Source organism: Hibiscus syriacus, unplaced genomic scaffold (genome assembly GCF_006381635.1).
Source record: "Hibiscus syriacus cultivar Baekdansim isolate YM2019G1 unplaced genomic scaffold, ASM638163v2 tig00110365_pilon, whole genome shotgun sequence".
NCBI classification, from domain to species: Eukaryota; Viridiplantae; Streptophyta; class Magnoliopsida; order Malvales; family Malvaceae; genus Hibiscus; species Hibiscus syriacus.
The window spans coordinates 1,017,898-1,041,778 of record NW_024062703.1 but is presented as its reverse complement, the minus strand read 5'-3'; the positions used below and the strand labels follow the sequence as shown (position 1 = coordinate 1,041,778).

At 36.6% G+C, this 23,881-nt stretch overlaps 2 pseudogenes; one reads left to right on the top strand and one right to left on the bottom strand.

Annotated features, from left to right (window-relative positions):
• The first annotated feature begins 12,500 nt into the window (after positions 1 to 12,500).
• Positions 12,501 to 19,041, top strand: LOC120121253 (annotated as a pseudogene).
• A 1,968-nt stretch (positions 19,042 to 21,009) lies between these two features.
• LOC120121252 lies at positions 21,010 to 22,556 on the bottom strand (annotated as a pseudogene).
• Positions 22,557 to 23,881: the final 1,325 nt, after the last annotated feature.

Genomic DNA, 23,881 nt, shown 5'->3' with positions numbered 1-23,881 from the left:
TGCCACACTCATTTGCCTTTTCTCTTCATTATTTTGTTTGTGACCCTCACAAGGATTAAGGATTTTGTCCTTTTTATGTTTCATTCTGTTGAGTAAAACAAGGGACTTGTCTGGTAATGATAGTGAACCAATTCTTCCACTAACATAGAAGCCATTGTGATTTGTGACCTGCTGATAATTGAATATACAAGGGGTCAAAAGCATACACTTTTATCTTCTCGGCATACACAAAATGAATCTTTTTTTAATCTAAATGTCACGTAAGTTACATATATGTTACGTAGAAAACACCTTTAAAAATACGCCTTTTATATGGAAAACACCTTTACAATAATACACCTTTTGCTTATGCAGGTATATATTAGACTAAAATGAAAGAAAGAGATAAAAATATGAAAAGGTTGTATAAATTTTGTACAAAAAGAATAAATATGCGGTGCATGATGAAGACACAATTGCACGAACATGAGTATGAGTTGAGACGATAACAACCACATACATGTATTAGACTTATGATCAATCACTCGATAAAAATTATGATCAACTTCTGTTACATCAGCAAAAGGAACGTCTTAAAAAAACTAAACAAGAAAGCTTTTGATAAAAGTTTTGCAGGAGTAGCATGTAGTATCCCAAATTTTGACTAATGACTAAAATGTAATTTTTGAAAGTTTAGGGGCTAAAGTATAAATTTGTAAAGTTTAGGGACCAAAATGTAAATTTAAAAAGTTATGTATTTTAGCTCGTAATTGAACATTTTAGCCTAAAAATGAGAATTTTCGTGGGAACCAGATTTTCGGTACAAGATTTGTGTTAAAAGCTATAAAGTGATAAAGTTCGGCATAGGAATTGGATAATCGGATCGAGTCAGAATTTCACAAAATTTGAAGGATGTTGGAAAACGGTTGGAAATATTATTTTCATATTTTAGATCAGAGAAATTTAGCTCAAATCAGCATAATTTTTTAGATTTGGTCGAACAATGAAATTTTAGTGACTAAAATGTAATTTTCAAAATTTTCATGGCCAAAGTAGAAAGTCAAAGTCAAGTTTGTTCATCTGACTAAGGAATATTTTAATGGAGAATATGTCAATGGAATTTGGTAATTATCAAGGTTAATTAATGGTAAAAATGAAATTTCTTAAGAATTGAATTTTAAATTCAATTAAATTAGTTAAATGCCAAGTGTACTAACTATTAAATACTATAATAATGAAGAGAAATCAACATATTTTCAGCACATATCCAAGCTAGGGTCGAAACTACCATGGTGTTGAGGTAAGAATTTTATTTTAATTTTAAGGCTACATGATTATTTTTGGACTAAGTTGTTAAATAGAGAATTAATCTACATGAAATTTTCTATAATTTGGTACCAATATTTCATGGTGAAGATGGTTATGTTGAGATTGAAAGTTAGGGTTTATGTAGGGTTTAGGGATTTTGAAAGATTGATGAAGGGTTTTTTATGTTTTGATGTTAGTGATTAATCCTAAGGTATGATGATTCAAATTAATTGTATATGCTTATATGATATTCAATCATGCTAGGGTTTTAGAGAGTGATTGGATTTTGATGTAATTTGATGTTATTATGATTAGAATAGCATGAATTTGATGTTAGGAAATTGAAATCACGGTTGAAATTGAATGAAAACCATGCCTAAAGCTACTTGAAATATTCGACCATATGAAGAAATTAGGGGAAAATTATGGAAAGTTTTCCTATGGTATAGAAATGATATTAGAATTATTCTATGAGACTTGGAGATCAATTTGGATCAAGTTAGAAGCTTGAAATATAAAAAAATGGTTAATATACAAGTTTTGAGAATTACGGGGCATTATTGCAAGAATGTGATATTTAGAGGGTTCAATGCTGATTTTTAATATTTGAAAGGCTGGAAATTTAAGTTATAAAGTTGGTTGGAACCAAATTACAAGTTTGGTAAAGTTTAAGGTTGGAATTCAAAAGGTCCCAAAACTTTAAGGACTTGTTTGTGATTTTAAAAACACGTTGGTATTATTTTGAAATGAGAAATATCAATGCTGGAAATTTTAGTTATATGTTGATTTTTAAGTTTAAATATTGAGTTGTGATCAAAATTTAAGTTTATCAAATTGAGTGGTTGAATTTGAAAAGTTAAGGAAGTTTGGGATGAAATTGCAAGGTTTTGAATGTTAAAGTATTAGTTTGAGAATTTTGATGTAAGGTACCCGTACCTTCAATTGATTGTTGATCTAGGAAGGAAGCAAAACAACCTGCAAATAAGTGAATGACTCAAATAGAATGACTTGGTAGTTGATGTAGGTGAAAATGGAAGGTTATTTTTCAGATATGAGATTGGTAGCAGAAGCAAGGTTGATATGTCAATGGTTTAGGCTTATGAAACAATGGAAAGGGTAGGATAGTATCTTAAATATACTAAGGAAGGGATAGTATCTTAAATATACTAAGAAAGAACCAGTGCTATAGGAGAGCAAAGACCCAACCTTATAAGTCTATTTAAGGGGTTGTAGAAAGGACTTGGACTCACTAGATAATAATCTAGGAACCATAAGTATCAAATGGAAGGGGTTGATGTCACAGGTATAGAAATACTTGATAAGTCGATAAAAGTCACCAAGGACTTGAGAAAAGAGATAAATCTCACTTGAATAAATTATATCAAATGTGTGTTTACAAAGAAATAGGACTAGCCTATTTATAGAAATGAAGGGACATGGTTGATTGGATACATAGTGGTTCGGCCAGCCTTTTTGTCCCTTTAAAAATACATAATTATTTGAAAAATTATCTATAAGCATAGGTGATAATTCGGTTGGAATGGAGAAGGTATAATGATTGGCTTAATAGTGTTTTTGCCTTTTTAATTTGGCGCCTAAATGAATCATCATGGTCTTTGGTCGAATGGTGATGTTGGTTGGATGCTTGGCGCGCCTAGGGGAAGTCATACGCATGACACACACTTGTTGATCACATGGGCACACACATGGGGTTCTAGGAAGGCTTGTGGTGCAACCTTGTGCATAGGATGAAAGCTGGTCATGTGCGTCATCTTGAGCATACATGGGTTCTCCTCCAAGCTTGCTTGAGTGTGTAGCTAGCTAGCAATGCAAGGGCTGGTGGTGAATGAGCTTCCTAGCTGAGACCTCTTTGGTTCCTTAGCAACTCTCCTAGCTACCTTCAACTGCCCATTTGGTTACCTTTAGCAACTTAGCTTCATTTAGTCCACCGACCTAAGTTTAGCTAACCCTTAGCTCCTCTAGCTGAATTGAGCTTTCCATTGTCTTCCAGGAGCTGCCATGGATATTGTGAGCTGATTGTGAGCTGTCATAGAGTGCCAAATACTCCCTCAAGCTGCCCTAATGTGTGCCTTGCTTCCATGTACCTATATGTGAAAAGAAAACAAGGTATATCAAAGGAAATAAGATGGAATGAATGAAATACCTTATTGTCGTGCATGTTTATGGACTTATAAGCTATGAATGCATGTCATGAGCTAAGAACTATATGATATATATGTGAACTAATGTATATTACTTATGAGCTGAATTGAATGGAAATGAGCTAAGAAATGAATGATTGAACATGCTGCCAATTCATGAATGAAATGAAACTTATCTAAATAACGCAAGACTAATATAAATCAATAATATGCTTGAAATAACATCTTGCAATAAGTAATATAAAGATGTGGTTTAATTATGCAAGTTACTTAATTGATAAAACTCATAACTAACAACATAAGCATGATATATGTTATTAGTTTATAAATGATCAGAATGATGCAAAGAAAGTAAAGTAGTATAAGGTCTAAGAGTACTCCCTTGAAGGCTAAGTAAACAATGTTTGCAAATGGTGAGAACGAGCTTGTATTATCCCCATACTTTAGGGTGATTTGTCCTTAAATCGAAGCATTGGGTATGATTGAATGGTCTAACGTTGTGTCCTTCCAAATGCTTAGTTATTTGTTCAATCTTCTCTCTTGACAAATGGTTGTATCCTTTTGATGAATGGGCACTTCCAATAGGTACCTTTTCATAAGTTTTCCTAATAGGCCTTTCTTTGAAGTATAATCTACCAACATGTACCTTTTCAGAAAGATCTTCTTCTAAGGATATCTTAGTTGGAAGTGACCTTTCATTTGATTTCTCTTGAAAAATAAATATGCGTGATGTTTTAGATGAATGGGTACATACCTTTTGAAGACGTGAATCGTGATCTTGGTGAGAAGTTGTCTTTAAACCCGAACCGTCACCATTATTCATTGAAATCCTTGCAAATTCCAACAACGAACAATCACATTTCTTCATAAAAAAATTTGATTTCATGTATCGTTTGTCTTCAATTTTCAAAGGTGGCTTATCCTTTCGCAAGGCCTCTACACTCCTTCTCATATGAATATTATCTTGTTGTACTTCTTTTGGTGTCATAGGCAGCAAAGTGACCTTGCATCCTTCATGTTTAAAGGAGTATTGGTTGTGATAAAAATTATGAATGGCCATTTTATCATAGTTCCACGACCTCCCAAGAAGAATGTGACTAGCATGCATAGGGACTACATCACAACGTACCTCGTCCTTGTACCTACCAATGGAAAATGGAATTAGGACTTGTTTTGTGACATTTAACTAACCTCCTTCATTGAGCCATTGGAGTTTGTATGGAGTCAGATGCTTTAAGGTTGACAAGCCTAGTTTATCCACCATAATAGTGCTGACTACATTTGTGCAACTTCCTCCATCAATAATCATGGTACAAACCTTGTCCTTAACATGGCACCTTGTGTGAAGGATATTGTTCCTGTGTAGTTCCTCCTTAATCGGTTGGGATTGGAGGCATATTTTAGATATAAGTATTTCCCCACCAACAACAACCTCTCTTTCATTCGGTTCCTCTTCAAAGATTGCTTCTTTTTCCTCATCATGAACATGTTCTTCTAAATCTGAAACAACCTCTCCACTGTCTAATAATATCATAGTGTTTCGGTTGGGATATTGGCTTGCAACATGTCCTTTTGCAAAACACTTGAAGCATTTGATGTCTCTTGACCTCTCGAAAGTGCTTGCTTGTTTTTCTTTACCTTTGCTGAACTCTCCTACTTGTTTTGTTCTTGATCCTTCAAGGTTATCCTTAACCAGAACCGGGGTTGGCTTTCAAAAAATGTTAGGCTCTTGTTTCCATTTGGTGGCCGAATGAGTGTTATTCCTGTTGAAGGTATTCCTTTTAAGTTGTCGCTCAATCTTTATAGCCATGTGTATTATCTCTTCAATCTCTACATAATGCTTCAATTCAACAAGGTTAGCAATTTCAGGATTTAAGCCAGATAAAAACCTTGCCTTGGTCGCTTCTCCATCTTCATCAACATTGGCCCGCATCATGGCTATCTCCATTTCCTTAAAATAGTCTTCAACGTTCCAGTTTCCTTGTTTGAGATTTTGAAGCTTCTGATAGAGATCACAGTGATAGTGAATAGGTATGAACCTCTTTCTCATAATGACCTTCATTTCTTCCCAAGTTTTGATTGGGCGTTCACCATTTCTTCTCCTTGAACTCACTAGTTGATCCTACCAAACTAAAGCATAGTCCACAAATTCTATAGCAACAAGTCATACTTTCTTTTGCTCCGTATAGTTTTGGCACTCAGAAATATGCTCAATTTTGATTACACCATCACGATAAGCTTCTAGATCAGTTATTCCTTGAAATTAAGGAATTTTCCCCTTGATGTTGTTGAAGTTATCATTTTGATATATTCCCCTTGATTCTTATAAATTTCTCTTCTGGATCTTTGGAAGACTTGATCTACCTCAGCATGTTCTTCCTCTTCAAATTCTTCTTCCTCTCTTTTAATTCTTCTTCATGTCTATGGTGTGTTGTTCTTCTATTGCCCAAGGATGCTTCAACTTGATCAATTATGTCATGTAAGTGCTCCAATTCTAATTTTAGCAATCTAGCCATCTCATGCATAATTGCTTGAGTTTGTAAATTTGGGGCTTCTCTTTCGGGTGATTGTCCTGGACTTCTATAGACATGATTACTGAAAATAAAGAATGAAAATGTGTTAAAGGATCTTACCATAAATGCTCTCACAAAGCCTCATGAATTCACTCCAAAGAAAACTTGAATGACACTTAAATCCGCTCGTGTTTGCACTCTAGAACTTCAAGGCTTTTATTTGTCCTCTTCTAGTCTCTCATGCTCAAGCCTTTTTCCTCTTGGTCTCTTTGTCTCAAGTTCTAAATAGACTTTACTCAAAACTATACCAAGTAATCTTACTTGTTGTGCGTCGACTGCAAATGGTTAGTAGGTATGGAAAAACAAATATAATGTAATAAGGTGGCTTAAAAATAAGAAAGAAAAGAAGAAAAAGGGGTTACTTACAACAAGATCACTTTACAATATTTCTATCACCACAATCAATTATAAATGCTTACTTGACTTTCTTGGTGATGATAACTTGTTGTTTGTGCTTTCAACGTTTTTTCTTTGCAATTTTCTTTTTCTTTTCCTTTTGTCTTCTTCTTGAGTGCTTGCAATTTCTGTGTTGATTTTTGAACTTTCTTCACTTGCACTTCTTTTTGTATTTTGAATTTGTTGTTGTTGTTGCACGTTGCTTCTTCCACCAAAGATCTGAACACCGCTTGATGTAAGGTACTAGTATATTCAATTGATTATAGATCTAGGAATGAAGCAAAACAACCTGCAAATAAGTGAATGGCTTGGTAGTTGATGTAGGTGAAAATGGAAGGCTATTTTCATATATGAGATTGGTAGTGGAAGTAAGGTTGATATGGAAATGGTTTGGGCTTATGAAACAAATGAAAGGGTAGGATAATATCTTAAATATACTAAGGAAGAACCAGTGCTATAGGAGAGCAAATACCCAACCTTATAAGTCTGTTTAAGGGGTGGTAGAAAAGACTTGGACCCACTAGATAATAATCTAGGAACCACAAGTATCAAATAGAAGGGGATGACACCACAAGTATAGAAATACTTGATAAGTCGATAAAATTCACCAAGGACTTGAGAAAAGAGATAAATCTCACTTGAATAAATTATATCAAATATGTGTTTACAAAGAAATAGGACTAGCCTATTTATAGAAATGAAGGGACATGGTCGATTGGATACATAGTGGTTCTGCCAGCCTTTGTGCCCCTTTAAAAATACATAATTATTTGAAAAATTATCTAGAAGCATAGATAATGATTCAGTTGTAATGAAGAAGGTATAATGATTGGTTGAATAGTGCTTGTGCCTTCTCAATTTGGCGTCTAAATGAATCAACATGGTCTTTGGTCAAATGGTGATGTTGGTTGGATGCTTGGCGCACCTAGGGGAAGTCATACGCATGTCATACACTTGTTGATCACATGGGCACGCGCATGGGGTTCTAGGAAGGCTTGTGGTGCAACCTTGTGCATAAGATAAAAGTTGGTCATGTGCATCATCTTGGGCGTGCATGGGTTCTCCTCCAAGCTTGTTTGAGTGTGTAGCTAGCTAGTAATGCAAGGGCTGATGGTGAATGAGCTTCCTAGCTGAGACCTCCTTGGTTCCTTAGCAACTCTCCTAGCTACCTTCAACTGCTCATTTGGTCACCTTTAACAACTTAGCTTCATTTAGTCCACCGAGCTAAGTTTAGCTAGCCCTTAGCTCCTCCAGCTCAATTGAGTTTTCCATTGTCTTCCACGAGATTCCATAGAGATTGTGAGCTGCCATAAAGTGCCAAATACTCCTTCAAGCTGCCCTAATGTGTGCCCTGCTTCCATGTACCTATATGTGCAAAGAAAACAAGGTAAATCAAAGGAAATGAGCTGGAATGAATGAAATAATACCTTGATATTGTGCATGTTTGTGGACTTATAAGCTATGAATGCATGTCATGAGCTAAGAACTATATGATATACTATATGTGAGCTAATGTATATGACTTATGAGCTGAATTGAATGGAAATGAGCTAAGAAATGAATGAAAATGAGCTAAGAAATGAATGAATGAACATGATGCCAATTCATGAATGAAATGAAACTTATATAAATGAATGCAAGACTAATATAAATCAATAATATGCTTGAAATAACATCATGCAACAAGTAATATAAAGATGTTGTTTAATTATGCAAGATACTTAATTGATAAAACTCATAACTAACAACCTAAGCATGATATATGTTATTAGTTTATAAATGATCAGAATGACGCAAAGGAAGTAAAGTAGTATAAGGTCTAAGAGTACTCCCTTGAAGGCTAAGTAAATAATGCTTGCAAATGGTGAGAACGAGCTTGCAAATGGCTAAGTAAATAATGCTTGCAAATGGTGTGAGAATGATCATTATAAATTTAATGGAAAAGTTAAGATGAATTCTATAAAGATTTCATAATTAATGGCTTGATTGTTTAAATGGAAAAAGTTGAAGGATTGATAATGGAAATAAATATTTATGGAATTTATGGAATATTTTGAGAAGTTTGAAATTTCGAGGGAAGTACGATTTAGTTTTTTTATTGATTTAAGTATCGATTTTATTTCTATTGAATTTTATATTTAAGGTTAGATTATGTTAGTTCAATACTAATATATAGTTTGAATATTTTATTTTATTATATGACGTTGTCAGACCACGATAATTCTAGTGAACCAAGTAACTTGAATGGTATTGAGAGGATTATTGTGAAGAAGGTTCGAATAGTAAAGTAAAGGTGAGTGCATTTAATTTTTATTTATGTTATCTCACAAGAATTGGCTTGCGATGAGCCAGTGACGATGTTACTACCGTAAGAAGTAACTCCTAATGTTATGTGAATTGCGGTTCAATCCTATATGTTCATTTGGTAAGCTTATAGAATTATGGAATGAGTTAAAGATGCTAATTAAAGAAAGTTGTCTATAAATTTTGATTCGATCAATGAGTTTAGAAATTTATTCTAAATAATGCAGAATTGATTAGAGGATGATCTTATACCGTTAGATTCATACGTCAGTCTAATTTCGTTTACAACAGACAACCACTGATGTTGATGTGTATACGAAAAGATATAAATTTTTAATCGAGAATATGTCATAAAACAGGGCATCAGATTTTGCTCAAAATAACTTCTTTTAGTCAACTTTGAAAATTCAGTTATGAGTGGCACCATGATGTGCATAGTGCGCACCTTACTTATGTACATTGTGTTCTCATAAATATCCATTGAGATATGAAAATTATGAATGACATCTCAGTTAACAGAAATTATGATACGAGTATTTTATAAGATATTATTATCCATAATCATTAGGAAAGGATTATGAGTTGTCTATTATATTTGATATTGATTTACATAATTTTGATGATTTTGGTAAAATCATCATATGTTGATTTTCATAAGGAAATCAGTTTAAATAGCACAGTTTGAAATTTTTAATGTTTTTATTTAAACTACAGTTTTATGCGATATTATTTTATGAAATTTATGTTTTATATCACTTTAACTATGTTATGACCTCACTAAATTTTACTTAGCGTGTGATAATTTTCATGCGTAGGTTTGAATAAAGAAAAGGGCGTGAAGTAAGGAGTTTGTCAGCATCTTACGGAAATCACACATACCGACAATATCAGTAAGACATCCTATCTTTGATTTATTAATGGCATGTACATTATATTCGTTGGGTTGCTTTATCAGATTTATTTTAAAAAGAGTCTGTAATAGTAATTTTAGGACTATTTGAATTTTGGTTAATATTAGCTATAATCGTATTTATGAATGAATATTATAAACGATTATAAAATGGTTTTAAATCAAACAATATTAGGCAGTTGTATATAGATATGAAACAACATGGAGCTGTCAAATTGTTGCATAAAATCAACTTTGTTTAGAATGATAAATCATTATGTTATGACTATGCAAGCTAATGAAACAAATATAAAGTTGATAAAGAGATGTTTTAAATTAAAACAAAATATTTGAGCATTTATTTTTAGTGAATATTTTATAAAATTGATGTGATATTTTTAATTCGTATTTTTAGATATATACAGGGAATGAGTGTTATATAGCATTTGTCATGTGGATTTCTGATTCACAGCCTTTGTATACACTCCCCATGGCCATTGTTGCACCTTTTCCTCTGCTTGACCCCATAGATCCACTGCCAGTCACAGTATCTTAGGAGAAAGAGAAGACAAGGAAAAAGACAAGAAGACCAAAACAACCAGAAAATACCACATACATAAAACATAAAACAGGGCGAAGCGGATTTTTCTTGTGGTCAGAATGGAATTATAGGTTTTTGGAGGGAGTCAAAGTATAATTTTACCATGGACTAGTTTACAGTTCAACAATTGGTTAAAATATGCCCCCAAATTATCCGTACTCTTATGCTATTTGGAATTTAGTCATTCTATTTTCATGTACAAAAAATTAATCTCTTTACTTTAAACGTTGGGTTTGAGTTTTAAATGGATTTTATTGCATCGGAGGTCTTTATTATTATCTAATTTTAAATTAGTCTTTAAACTTTAGAATGTTTTAACTAAATCCTCAAGATATTTATATTAATAAGATCCTTCTATCAATTTACTTGTCTGCTTAGAGTGTAGATACTAATTTAGATTTAACATGGTGCATATCTAAAACATATAAACTATACATCTATCGTATGGTGATAGTTTGGATTTGGTCTATTAAAAAATAGGGTTAACGGCACGAATGATAACTTATATTTGTGTTTAGTCCACTGATTTCAAAATACAAAATATATGATCACCTTTGTTTTGATTTAATTAATATATGATCACTTTTGTTTTTGTTTATTTAAGATGTAGTCACCACGGGTTAACGGCGGTTAACAGTTAACAAATTAAGTGACGTGATATTTTGGTATAATCACATATTTGGTCTCTATTATTTATATATTCTCTCAATTTAGTCATACTTTTAATAAATTAAAATAAATTTAATCCTACACTCGAATGATGTCATGTGTCACTGGTGCCATGTGTCATGATACGTGTCACCATTTGGTTGGAGAATTAACTTTATTTTAATTTATTATATTTATTTTTCCATCAATTTGCTTTGCTTTGTTAAATTAAAATAAATTAAACTAAAATAAAGTTAATCTTCCAATTGAATGGTGAGACACGACACGACACATGTACCAATGACAATGGCATCATTCGATTGGAGGATTAAATTATTTTAATTTATTAAAAGTATGACTACATTGAGAGAATATGTAAATAAGAGGGACCAAATGTATGATTATACCAAAATATTTAACTACAATTAACTCGTAATCGTGGTGACCGCATCTTAATTAAAGAAGAACGAAGGTGACCATATCTTATGTATTTTGAAATCAGTGAACAAAACACAAACATAAGTGATCATCAGTGTAGTTAACCTAAAAAAATATAAAGTCTCAATAAAATTTAGGGTAAATTATGTATTTAGTCACTCAATTATCATTTATATTTCATTTTAGTCATTCAACTATTTTTTTAAAATAATCACTAACATTACGTTTTGGTCCATTGTCACAAAAAAATTAATAGAACTACTAATGTTGCTTATATATTTTTTATTTTTCAATTATTATGTGGCATTACCTTATGGTAACACGTATATATCACCATTAATTTTTTAATGATGGGTGATCAACATGAACAAAAATGTAACATTAGTAATATTTTTAAAAAAATAATTAGATGTCCCAAATGGAACTAAGTTGATAGTTGGGTGACTAAATAAATAATTTACCCTAAAATTTAAGAGCACTATTTCTGTTTTTTATATATTAGTTTACCCTAAAATTTAAGTTATTCATGCAATGGATACATACATTTACAATTTGATCCGTATGTTTAAATATATTTACAATTTAAGACCAATCACCAAATTCATGGATATGGGCAGATCACTTTCTCAAGCCCATTTAGTTGAAAGGTTAAAGCATGCCCAATAAACCGTCGATATTCACAGTAAATTCATATACATAACGAAAAACGGAGTCGTTTTATGTGCTGGCTTGTTTTGCAATAAGAGTATAAGTCTAGGAGACTTTAAGAAAGGCCACAACTTTCTTTTTCCAAAGCTTGGTTGCTCTCATTGGAGATGACTATCCAGCTCAGTTGGTAGAGCACAAGGTTCTTAACCTTGAGGTCGTGGGATTGAGTCCCACGGAGGGCATTTCATAATTCGGAGGTCTTCTACGGAAGCTGCTCTCAACCTAGTGTTGGGGGCAGCCTACTATCTTACCTCCCCTTACCCCATTACATATGGGAACAAGGGACAACCATTTGGTTTCTCTCATTGATACCCTCCTTCGCTAGTAAATCATCCCTCTAATTTTAACTTTCTTTGCAGGAATAAGCTAAAATTTATGGGTTTTCTTTGTTTCTTTAGGTTTTGTTAGATCTAACACTCAATCGATCCAAGATGTTTCATATTTGTTGATGGTAAAGTTTAATTCCTCCCCCTCTCCCCTTTTAATGTTTGGTGATTGGTCTTTGAAGGACTGAGTATGACCGTGGGGTGAACACATTTTCGCCGGAGGGAAGATTGTTTCAGGTGGAATATACTATTGAGGCCATCAAGGTAAAAACTATTTTCTGTTTGTTTGCTTAGAAACTCACCCAACTCAAACTTTTAAAGGAAAATATTCTATTTGGTCTTTCTTGTTTTTGAAATTTTTGGGATTTTATAGTCGAGTTCGACTGTAATTGGGATAAAGACGAAAGACGCGTTGTGCTGGCTGTTGAGAAGTGTTGAGAGGGCTCAATGCATTTGTATTTAACAAAAAATAGCTTAGAGCTGATAATGCTCTTCTTCATTCTTTTTCATCAACCTTTACATGTTTTATATAGTTGGCAAGACTTCAAGAACTAATCAAGACTACAAGTGGTTAACTGAACTCTAACTACTCTAACAGACTCACACTGACTAACAACATTAACCGCTATAACTTCAAGAGCTACACTCTGTTGCACACACAACTAGGTAGATCCACGAGCGTTAGCCAGTAATGGTCATGCACAAGTGTGCCAACACGTGTCTTCAGCTTACTCCAACATTCTCCCCGCTCTCTCCTTTCTTGCTTCTCAACACAGTTTGACACACAATTTTGCATGAAATTCCTCGAATGCATTTCGAGCAAGAGGTTTCGTTAGTCCATCAGCAACCTGATGCGCAACAGGTACATAGTTGACTCTCATCAACTTGGCTGCAACCTTCTTGCGCACGAAGTGTATGTCCAAATCAACATGTTTAGTGTGGGCATGGTAAACAGGGTTGGCACTGAGTGCCACGACGCTGGTGTTGTCACACCCTATGACGGGCTCCTCTTTTTGACTAACACCAAGCTCAGTGAGCAAAGCTCCAATCCACACCACATCTACTGCAGTGTCAGCGATACTCTTGTACTCGACCTCTATTATGGACCGAGAAATGGTTTTTTGTTATTTTGAGCTCCAGGCAACTAAATTGTTTCCATCAAACACGCTGTGTCCAGATACTGATCTCCTGTCATCGAGATTACCTCCCCAATCTGCATCAGCAAAGGAAACCACCTTCACACCAGTTCCATTAGCAGTGAACACCAAGCCAAAATTCATTGTGCCAACCAAGTATCACATGATTCGCTTAACTGCAGCCATATGTGACTGTCGTGGATCATGCATGAACTGGGCAACTTTGTTTACACAAAATGCAATGTCTGTCCTTGTATGACACACATATAGAAGACCACCAACTATGCTGTGATAGTAGTGAGCATCAACGACTGGATCTCCATCATCAAACCGTAGCTTAGTGGTTGCTACCATAGGAGTCGGTGTTGCAGTAGATTTTAACATGTCAGTTTTCTCAAGAAGTTCCACGATGAATTTCTTCTGTGACAGTGCTTGATAATCATTTGTTCGTTTAACCTCGATGCCTAGGAAGTACGAGAGTTGTCCTAAATCCTTCAGAGAGAACTTCTCACCCAACAATCGAACCACTTCATCCACTTTAGTACTTGAATGGCCTGTGATGATGATATCATCAATATATACTAGTAGATATACAAAGTGCACACCTTCCTTCTTAATGAACAAAGATACATCTGCTCTTGATTCTTGAAAACCAATGCTCAACAGGCTGTCTCATAGCTTGGTATGCCAGCTCCTCGGAGCTTGCCTCAATCCATACAGCGCCTTTTTTAGGCAGCGTACTTGCTTACTTCCATCAGGAGCATTTTGTTCGAAACCAGCTGGCTGCTGCATGAAGACTACCTCTTGAAGATCTCCATTCAAGAAGGCATTGTTCACATCGACTTGCCTTAAGGTCCAGTTGTTGGTTACAACCAATGACAGGATGAGATTCAGTGTGTTGAACCTGACTACAAGACTAAATGTGTCCCGAAAGTCATAGCCAGGGATCTAGGAGAATCCCTTAGCCACCAATCGCACATTGTAACGATGAATGATGCCATCAAGATTTATTTTGATCTTGAACAGCTATTTGCAGCCTATCACATTCCTTCCTTCGGGTAGCTTGGTTAACTCCCAGGTTCCATTGCGTTGTAAGGCATTGAACTCTTCAAGAACAGCTGCCTTCCAGTCTGGGAACTCAAGTGCTTCATGAACACTTCTCGGGACATCATCAACAATAGCTCCAATATACACTTTGGGTTTAAATACCCCACATTTACTTCGAGTCATCATCGGATGACTATTTACACGATTGGCTTCAGTTTCCGTGCCATCATTTATGACCTCAATTTCAGTGTCATTATTTGTGGCCGAGTCTTGCACATTTTGTTGTGAGGTTATTTCATGTCGATCGTCTTCATGAGCATCAACTGCAGGTACCTCAAGAACAACCTCAGTGTCTATCATATCATAACTAGAATTTGTACCTTGCAAGTCACTCGATGAACAGCTGCTATTGGCATTGAGGGACAACCTGTTATGTTCAAGTTGTAAAGGCTGCAACCTCGCGACATCGGTGACCAGCTTGAGTGACTAAAATGTCATTCCATTCGAGGTTGCAACTGAACTTCTGCCAGATTTATCTGCAAAAGGAAATATATTTTCATTAAAAATAACATGCCTGGAAACGAAAACACGTCCATTGTTGGCTAAGCACATAAATCCTTTGTGCTGGGTGTTGTAGCCTAAGAATGTACACAGTTGGGATCTGAATTCGAGCTTGTGCTGTAAGAACGGTCTTAGATGTGGGAAGCATCTGCATCCAAACACCCGCAGTGAGCTGTAGTCAAGTATTTTCCCATGCAGGATCTCAAATGGGGACTTGTTCAGTAGCACCTTTGATGGCAGTCTATTGATTAGATGTACAGTGGTTTGAACATCATACGACCAGAACTTGATAGGCATGGAGGCTTGTGCAAGTAATACTAAGGCCATCTCGACTATGTGCCTATGCTTTCGTTCCACCACGCCGTTCTGCTCAGACGTGTGGGGACATGTGAGGCGATGAGTAATTCCAGCTTTGCTTAACTCTTTGGTTAGAGGTCGAAATTCACCTCCCCAGTCAGTTTGGAGAGCTTTGATTGATTTACCAAACTGCGTAGCAACTAACTTTTGAAACAGGTGAAATGCAGTTAAGGCTTCAGCCTTTGTTCTTAGTAGATACAACCACGTGAATCGTGAAGCAGCATCAACAAAGGAGACATAGAATCTAAAGCCATTAGACGAGATATGCGGGGGACCCCATAGGTCAGAATACACAAGCTCGAATGGTTCGTTGTAAATACTGTCTGAGTGAGAGAAGGGAAACTTGTGACTTTTACCCAAATGGCAGGCAATGCAGTTTTATTAACATCATCAACCATTTTTACATTTACTTGTAAAACATCATCAACCATTTTTACATTTACTTGTTTACAAACTTTAACAAGTGTATTATAGGTTGGATGACCCAGTCTTTTGTGCAAGGTTTCTGAAGTTGTAGAAGAAGCTATTGCAGTTTGAACTTCAACCGTACTACTTTTGCAATAAGGTCCTCTTGCTTTGAAGGTATATAGTCCATTGCATTCTTCTCCTTGTAGTAGAACTGTCTTGGAAGCTTCATCTCGAACATAACACATTTTGGCATGAAATTCAAGGTACACACTATTATCCTTAGCAAGCTTGGAAACATAAAGCAAGTTTTTAGTTATCGAAGGAACATATAGAATGTTGCTTAAAGCCAAGGTTCTAGAGAAAGTAGATAGCTCAGCCTTACCAACCAGGTGAACTGGTAGATAGTCTCCACTTCCTACCATTAACTTACCATGATTGTTGTAACTCAAATGGGGAGTGATCGAGGCTGCGTTGGAAGAAACATGGTGTGTTACTCCAGAATCAATTACCCACTGGTCTTGGCCAGCAGACACTGAATGTGCTTGACTTTTAGCATTGCTCCTGTTATCATCATGATGCGTGCTGTTGTGGTTACAACAAGCACATGCACTCTCATTGTTTCCATTTGCAGCATAGTACACTTTTGAGGAGTCAAGGCCAGATGTGTGATCATCAATTGATATACTAGAAAAATCCTCATCAAATCTGTGCCAACATTGGCTGACAAGATGGCCAATCTTGCCACATAGTTGGCACTGAACTCTAGGTCATGTTCTACCTCTGCCACGAGATCTACCACACGTGTAGGATGAGTGGTTTGACCGAGGCTGCTGCTTTTCTCGGTTCTTATAAGAGTCAGTATCACTTTTTCCTTGCGCAAGATTGGCACTGACAGGTAAGGAGTCAGGTTGGTAATCGAAACCTTCAAGCTGAGTTTCAGCATCAACAAGCATCGTGCATATGCTATCAAGTGACAGTGTGTCACACATGGACGATATAACTGCGATGAAGGGTTGATATTCCCTTGTGAGGCCCTTGAGAATACTCGCAACGTGCTCAGGAACTGATACTGGACTTCCACATGAGTTTAGAGCATCAGTGAGTCAGTGACCTCTTTCACTTTTGTGAGATATGTTCTCATGCTATCTCCTCCTTTCTTGAGAGATTGGAGCTTGTAATGTAAGCTCATGATGGCAATGGTAGAGCGATTGGAAAAGAACTGTAAGACCTTGTTCCATACCTGGGCAGACGTTTCAGCACCAACGAATTGTGGGAGCAGGTGAGGACTAACCGTTGAAAGCAACCAAGAAGCCAATGCACTGTCTTGAGCCAAGAACTCTTCATGTTCTTCATTAACTGTGCAACTCCATCTTCACCAATAATTGTTTCTGGAGGCGGCAGCATTGTACCATTGAGCATTCTTTCAAGGCGATGGCTCCTTACAGTGAGAAGGACATGTTGTTTCCAAAGTAGGAAATTCGTTTCATCAAGAACGACGTTCACCCTTTTGTTGGTGAACACTTTGGTGTTTCTTGACGAGAACTCCATTGATGTGGCCATAGACGAGGTACTGTGATCCATAACAGCGAAAGCACACCCTAGGACGTAATAGCGAATGATACTATGTTGAGAGGGCTCAATGCATTTGTATTTAACAAAAAACAGCTTAGAGCTGATAATGCTTTTCTTCATTCTTTTTCATCAACCTTTATATGCTTTATATAGTTGGCAAGACTTCAAGAACTAATCAAGACTACAAGTAGTTAACTGAACTCTAACAGACTCCCACTGACTAACAACATTAACCGCTACAACTTCAAGAGCTACACTCTGTTGCACACACAGCTGGGTAGATCCACGAGCGTTAGCCAGTAATGGTCATGCACAAGTGTGCCAGCACGTGTCTTCAGCTTACTCCAACAAGAAGCGTATTACTTCGCCATTGTTGGTATGTAATCTTGATTTAATGTGATTATATTTGCAAACTATTTCTGCTATGATTTACTTGTGCATTTGGCCCTTGTGTGTGATAGAAGAAAAATAGTTCTATATTTATTACATTTCTTTTGCTTTGCTAAAATGCATTTTGGAGGACGTGTTTTAAGATGTGGAGTTACATGAAGAATGGAGTAGTGTTTAACTTTTAGGGTCATTAGGAATATGAGTCTCTTTTGATCTATGACCTCTTCGGTTGCAAACATGACAATATTGATTACTTTTCAAGACCCAAGAATTGAAAATATTTGTCCAAGCAATGGAGTTTGCAATTACTTATTCAGTTATTCCGATATTATTGTTGATTCACGTAATTTGCTGGGCAGTATGTGGGTTCCTTGTGATGTACTAAATTTGTAAGACATGCCAAGTATTCGATTATGCTTGCCATCACTGTCTCCTCTCTCAGTATGTTGCTCTATACTCCCAAGGATTCCTTTACCCGTCGCTTCTTTGCTTTGTCGTGCAGTCGAAGCAACACTTGTTTTCTTAAATTTATACTTGAAATCCAGCATGTGCTGCATATAGTAGATTTTGTGGAATGTAGAATTGTAGATTATTGTAACATTTTCTGGGCTCATTACTGGACGCTCTTTCAGGAACCCAGCAGTATTGAGAAGATTATGGAAATTGATGACCATATAGGATGTGCTATGAGTGGGTTGATTGCTGATGCACGTACACTTGTTGAACATGCACGAGTTGAGACTCAGGTATCATAGTGATCTACCGTTTGATATGGATTTATTTGTTCCTTTTATGCTAATATCTTTTACTTTCACACAGAACCACAGATTCTCATATGGTGAGCCAATGACTGTAGAGTACACAACACAAGCTCTTTGTGATCTGGCCCTTCGATTTGGGGAAGGAGATGAAGAATCCATGGTATGATTGTTTATCATTTCTGTATATAGCCATAGATATTTTTATTTCGTTTTCTACAATGATTTTTGCTCATCTTAGTAAGCAATAAACAGAGGGTCATATACCCAGAGTGACCTCTATTACTTGTGTGTTTAGTTTCTTTTTCCATCTGGTATAGAATTCTCCCTGTAGGATTACTTTTGAAGTTCTTATTTACATATATAGTAACGTTTTCCTGTGCAGTCCCGGCCATTTGGGGTGTCTCTTCTCATTGCTGGTCATGATGAGAGAATGGGCCTAGCATACGAGAAAGACTGAATGAATTTCAGTTGCATTAGTAACTTTTTAGGGCGAACATTTCTGTTTGTTGCCACTAAATAATTATATCATCACTTTCCTGATCAGTTAAAACTTAGTCATTGAACTGCCTTTTTCTGAAGGATGTCATCTTTTAATAATTGCTGTCACCACAATTAAAACGGTTCTCACGGTCTAGCAGTCATTCTGGAAGTGGTAATTCAGTAGAGATATAGTTATATGGTACATACTAATTGCTGCATGCTTGATTTAGATGCAAGGTTTTAAGAAGTTAAAACTGTAATAAGCTCAATGCGTCGTACGCATGATGTGGCTACCATTCCCCAACATATTAATCCAAAATTTACGATCAATACCATTGATCCAAGTAGCATGCGTTTTCAAACCTATGCGGTCTAGCATTGTTATACTTCAAGTCATTATAGATTCCTATAAGTGTTTAAATTGGGAGGTATATGAGTTACTGTTTTCAATTAGAATAATTTATTGTTGGCTTGGTTGTACTGATAAAATGAAGTATCTGGGCTCTGTAAGAAAAGAAACCCAAATATGGTTCCTAGATAATGCAAAACAAAATCGACCGGCACGGTATTGATATGCAGGCATATGTCTTCATTCTGTCATTTACATATTCCAATTTCTTTTTTTGCAGATACTATACCGATCCCTCTGGAACATTTTGACAATGCAATGCAAAAGCTATAGGTTCGGGTTCTGAAGGTGCAGAAAGCTCTTTGCAAGAGCAATTCAACAAGGTACCTTCACCTCTGTCTGTATGTTGTTTTCTTTGGGAGTGCTCGACTCAGTTACATTACAAGTCAAGTTGTTATCACGTTTTGTGGTACCGATGCTACAATTTGCTGCGATTTACTAAGGATTTGTTATGACCCTAGGAGATTAGAGAAGAAAATTAGACGAAGAATGGACAGAAATTGAGATTAAAGGAGAGAAGAAAAGGGATTCCAGAAAGCTGAGAATTCATTCATTCATTTCATGAGGAAAAATGTTGATTACCAGCAGTCTTATTTAGTTACAAGCTGGTACAGGGAATCTAACAATGCCAGTTGGCATTCCTTACTAACAGAATACTAACAAACTGCTTCTTATCCTTCTTTTGTTGCAGCTGGTAATGGCCTTCTGACTCGGACTGCTCCAACTCTTCCTGGATCCACTCAGCTTGCTCCAACTCATTTGGTAAGTTAATCATATGCCCTTCACGTGCTTCAATTCCCAATTCTCCTCTTCAATCCCTAACCCTTCCTTAATAATTCCCAAATCCCTTTCCTCGAGTCTAACTTCTTCTTCTCTGCCTTCTCTCTTGTGCATGACATTACCCCCTCCACGAATAGATCATTGTCCCCAAGGATCAAAAATTGGAAACTGAGGCCTCAGAATGGTATGAGCTTCCCAAGTATCGTGATTTGAGTTCAAGTTCATCCATCGTACAAGTAAATTCTGCCAGTAAGGTTGCAATCTTAGGTATACTTCTTCTCCAATTTGAAACTGTCGTTCACTTCGATTTTTATCAGCATGTTGTTTAATTTTGTTCTGCAACATATCTGGGACCGTATGCACTATGAAATCTGAACACCATAGCAGAGTAGGTGGTTTATCAGAATTTACATTTACTTCAAACCACACCGCATCATTGTTTTGTGAAACTTTGCTCTTCCCTGTATCTTTTGGCCTTTCATTTCTCCGTTTCAAAGTAACAAGTTGCCCAACTCGAAGACCATCAGAATGGAGAGGTAGAAACCCAATAGCTAGGCATGGTTTTTGGATTGGCAGCTGTAAGATTAGAGCACTCCAAAAGATTAGAGCAATCATCTCTACCATTTGAAGTTTAAAGAAAAAATTTCCAAATGGTTCAGACATTCTAAGTTCTCCAGCAATCAAATCTGATCGAACTGATGTGTACCCAAATAACAAACGACTGTTATAATCTGCATCTGCCCTCATTTCAGTAAGTGTGAACATGTTACCAAAGATTAGACATTCTTTTTGTTGTATCTGCGCCAAGCTGCTTGTATAAAACAAGCTGCCCAAGACCTCCACTGCTGCGAATAGAACCTAAAAGTGTGGCGCAACTGCTTACTGTGAAGCCGGCGGAACTGAGAAGCAACAAACTTTAAGTCATCGGCCATCAGAGCGAAGGCTTCAACTTCTGTCAGAGCTCGAACAATTCTAGTCGAGATAGGGAGGTTCGATGAAGAATGGGGATCTAGTGCCATGTGAGAAGCTCCACTCCACAGAAATCCCCAGCCCCTAGATATTCAGAATTAAAGAAACCAGTTCTTCCACCATTTGTTGTCATGGTCAATAGTTTACCCCTCATGATGAAGAGCATCTCATCAACTGGGTCTCCCTCCCGAACAATGTAGCTCTCCTCTGTGTAGAGAACTGGCTTGAGACGATCACACATTGCATCCAATAATTGCTCATCCATTTTCTCAAACATCGGTACTCTCATGAGCAGAGCCAAACAAAGATGGTGCTTTATATCCCTTCTTAGGTTCTTGGGGAGATTACAAAGTAAATTCTCTTCATCAACTCCTCTAGTTTCTTGCCACCTATATTGCTCGTATCGTCTTATCCGCTCCCTTAGACTCTTAGGTAGTAAGCGGTGGGACATCCATTGCTCTGCATCACGTCTCTTAACTCGTATCTTCTCCAACCTAGTAGTGGTGGACTGCAAATATGTCTGCATATTTCCAATAAGAAATGAAAATAGAACCAAGCCCGAGATTGAAATGAAAACTGCAAAGCAGATCTCGAAGACATAGGTACTAGTTTTAAGATTCTGACCCAGAGAACTTAGATTTTGCAGACCCCACCAGAAACAGAAAAAAAATTTCTCTAGAAAATCTTCCGACTCCACAACACCTGATTAAGGGCATCAAGGAATATCCCAAAATTGAAAAGAGTCGTGTTGGGTGTTTGTATAGGACACGATTGATTCAACAACACAATAAAAGAAGAATCACCATCACAGAAAAATAAACGGGGGAAGCATTCTGTATTATTCTTACAGGCGTCTTTCCAGCATGTGTATTCTCTTTCAATGGAAAACAAGTACCAAAAAACCCCAACAACTTGAGCATTCTCTGAAATGGTTTGTTCTTGTTCCTCGATGTCCACTGGATTTTCAAGAACACGAGCTGCTACACCTTCACGTAGCAATCCAAGAAGAATATGCTCGGATTCAATATAGTTATGGCCAAGTTGGCGGTTTTCTTTCGACGAGAGTTCCAAAATACATTTGGCAGGAGGAGTAAATGGAATCTCCACAGCAACAAAACCACTGCCCTTTCTAATTATCTTCTCAACCTCTACTAGCGCATCTTTAAGATTAATTCCCATTAGCAATAATCTAAACTTGTAAGGGTCATTATATTCTTCTGCTGCACCATCTGCATCAGAATTAGGAAATGTGTGGGCTGCTTTGAACCTATATGGGTCAACCAGGGAATCTTGAGACTGTCTGGAAATCACTTGACATTGACCATCATGAAACTCAGATTTGACACCTTGAATAGATTTTGACAAAATATCCAATCATACCAACTTGGGAGCAGTAAAACATTGAGTAAGATTATCTTTGTCAGAATCAAGCTCACTTCTTCTTTACTATCCTTTTGATTTGCAAGGGATGAGGCTTGATCACCACCAGCTTGAAGACACTCTTCCATAGTTAAACCTTTACCTAAGAAAACATCATCATTGCATGGGATCTCAAGATCCTCGTTGTTCAATATGCAACAAATCATTTCATCATGAAGTTCAAGAGAATGAGGATTTGACAAAGACGCAGATGAAGGCAAATTGATTTCCGGATTCCCAAAATGCGATTGTTCAGCATGCCCAGATTGTGAATGTTGGTCTGGAACTTCATCCAACTTTGCAGGACAAGCAGTTTCCGAAGTACCAGGACACACATCTGAAACTAATGTTTCTGGTTCTTTAGTCTTTGGTGTTGGTAATTTATCGAACACCTGGGAATCATCATGTTTTTCCTCACACTTTTTACCAGTCAGCAACTGTAAAATGTGCTCCACATCTCTTTGATGCGACGCTATTTTGGATTCCAACATAGTCAACCGACTGTCCTGCTTCTGCCACCATTTAGGAAGGTTATTTCCCTCAGTAGTTTGCTTCACCAGATTGGTAAGCTCTGCAATCTGCTGCTGGATTGAAGAAAGATTAGGATTTTCGACCATGGTTTGGTATTTTTCTGGGTATAGCAATGAACAAGTTGCCAAGAAGAGTGGCTCTGAATACCAATTGTTATGACCCTAGGAGATTAGAGAAGAAAATTAGACGAAGAATGGACAGAAATTGAGATTAAAGGAGAGAAGAAAAGGGATTCCAGAAAGCTGAGAATTCATTCATTCATTTCATGAGGAAAAATGTTGATTACCAGCAGTCTTATTTAGTTACAAGCTGGTACAGGGAATCTAACAATGCCAGTTGGCATTCCTTACTAACAGAATACTAACAAACTGCTTCTTATCCTTCTTTTGTTGCAGCTGGTAATGGCCTTCTGACTCGGACTGCTCCAACTCTTCCTGGATCCACTCAGCTTGCTCCAACTCATTTGGTAAGTTAATCATATGCCCTTCACGTGCTTCAATTCCCAATTCCTCCTCTTCAATCCCTAACCCTTCCTTAATAATTCCCAAATCCCTTTCTTCGAGTCTAACTTCTTCTTCTCTGCCTTCTCTCTTGTGCATGACAGGATTCCCCCTGCAGGACCTAACTCTTCAAGAAGCTGAAACAATTGCCCTGTCCATTTTAAAGCAAGTAATGGAAGAAAAGGTGTAGTTTTGCATACAGTATTTGCGATTTTTAGATTGCGCTGTA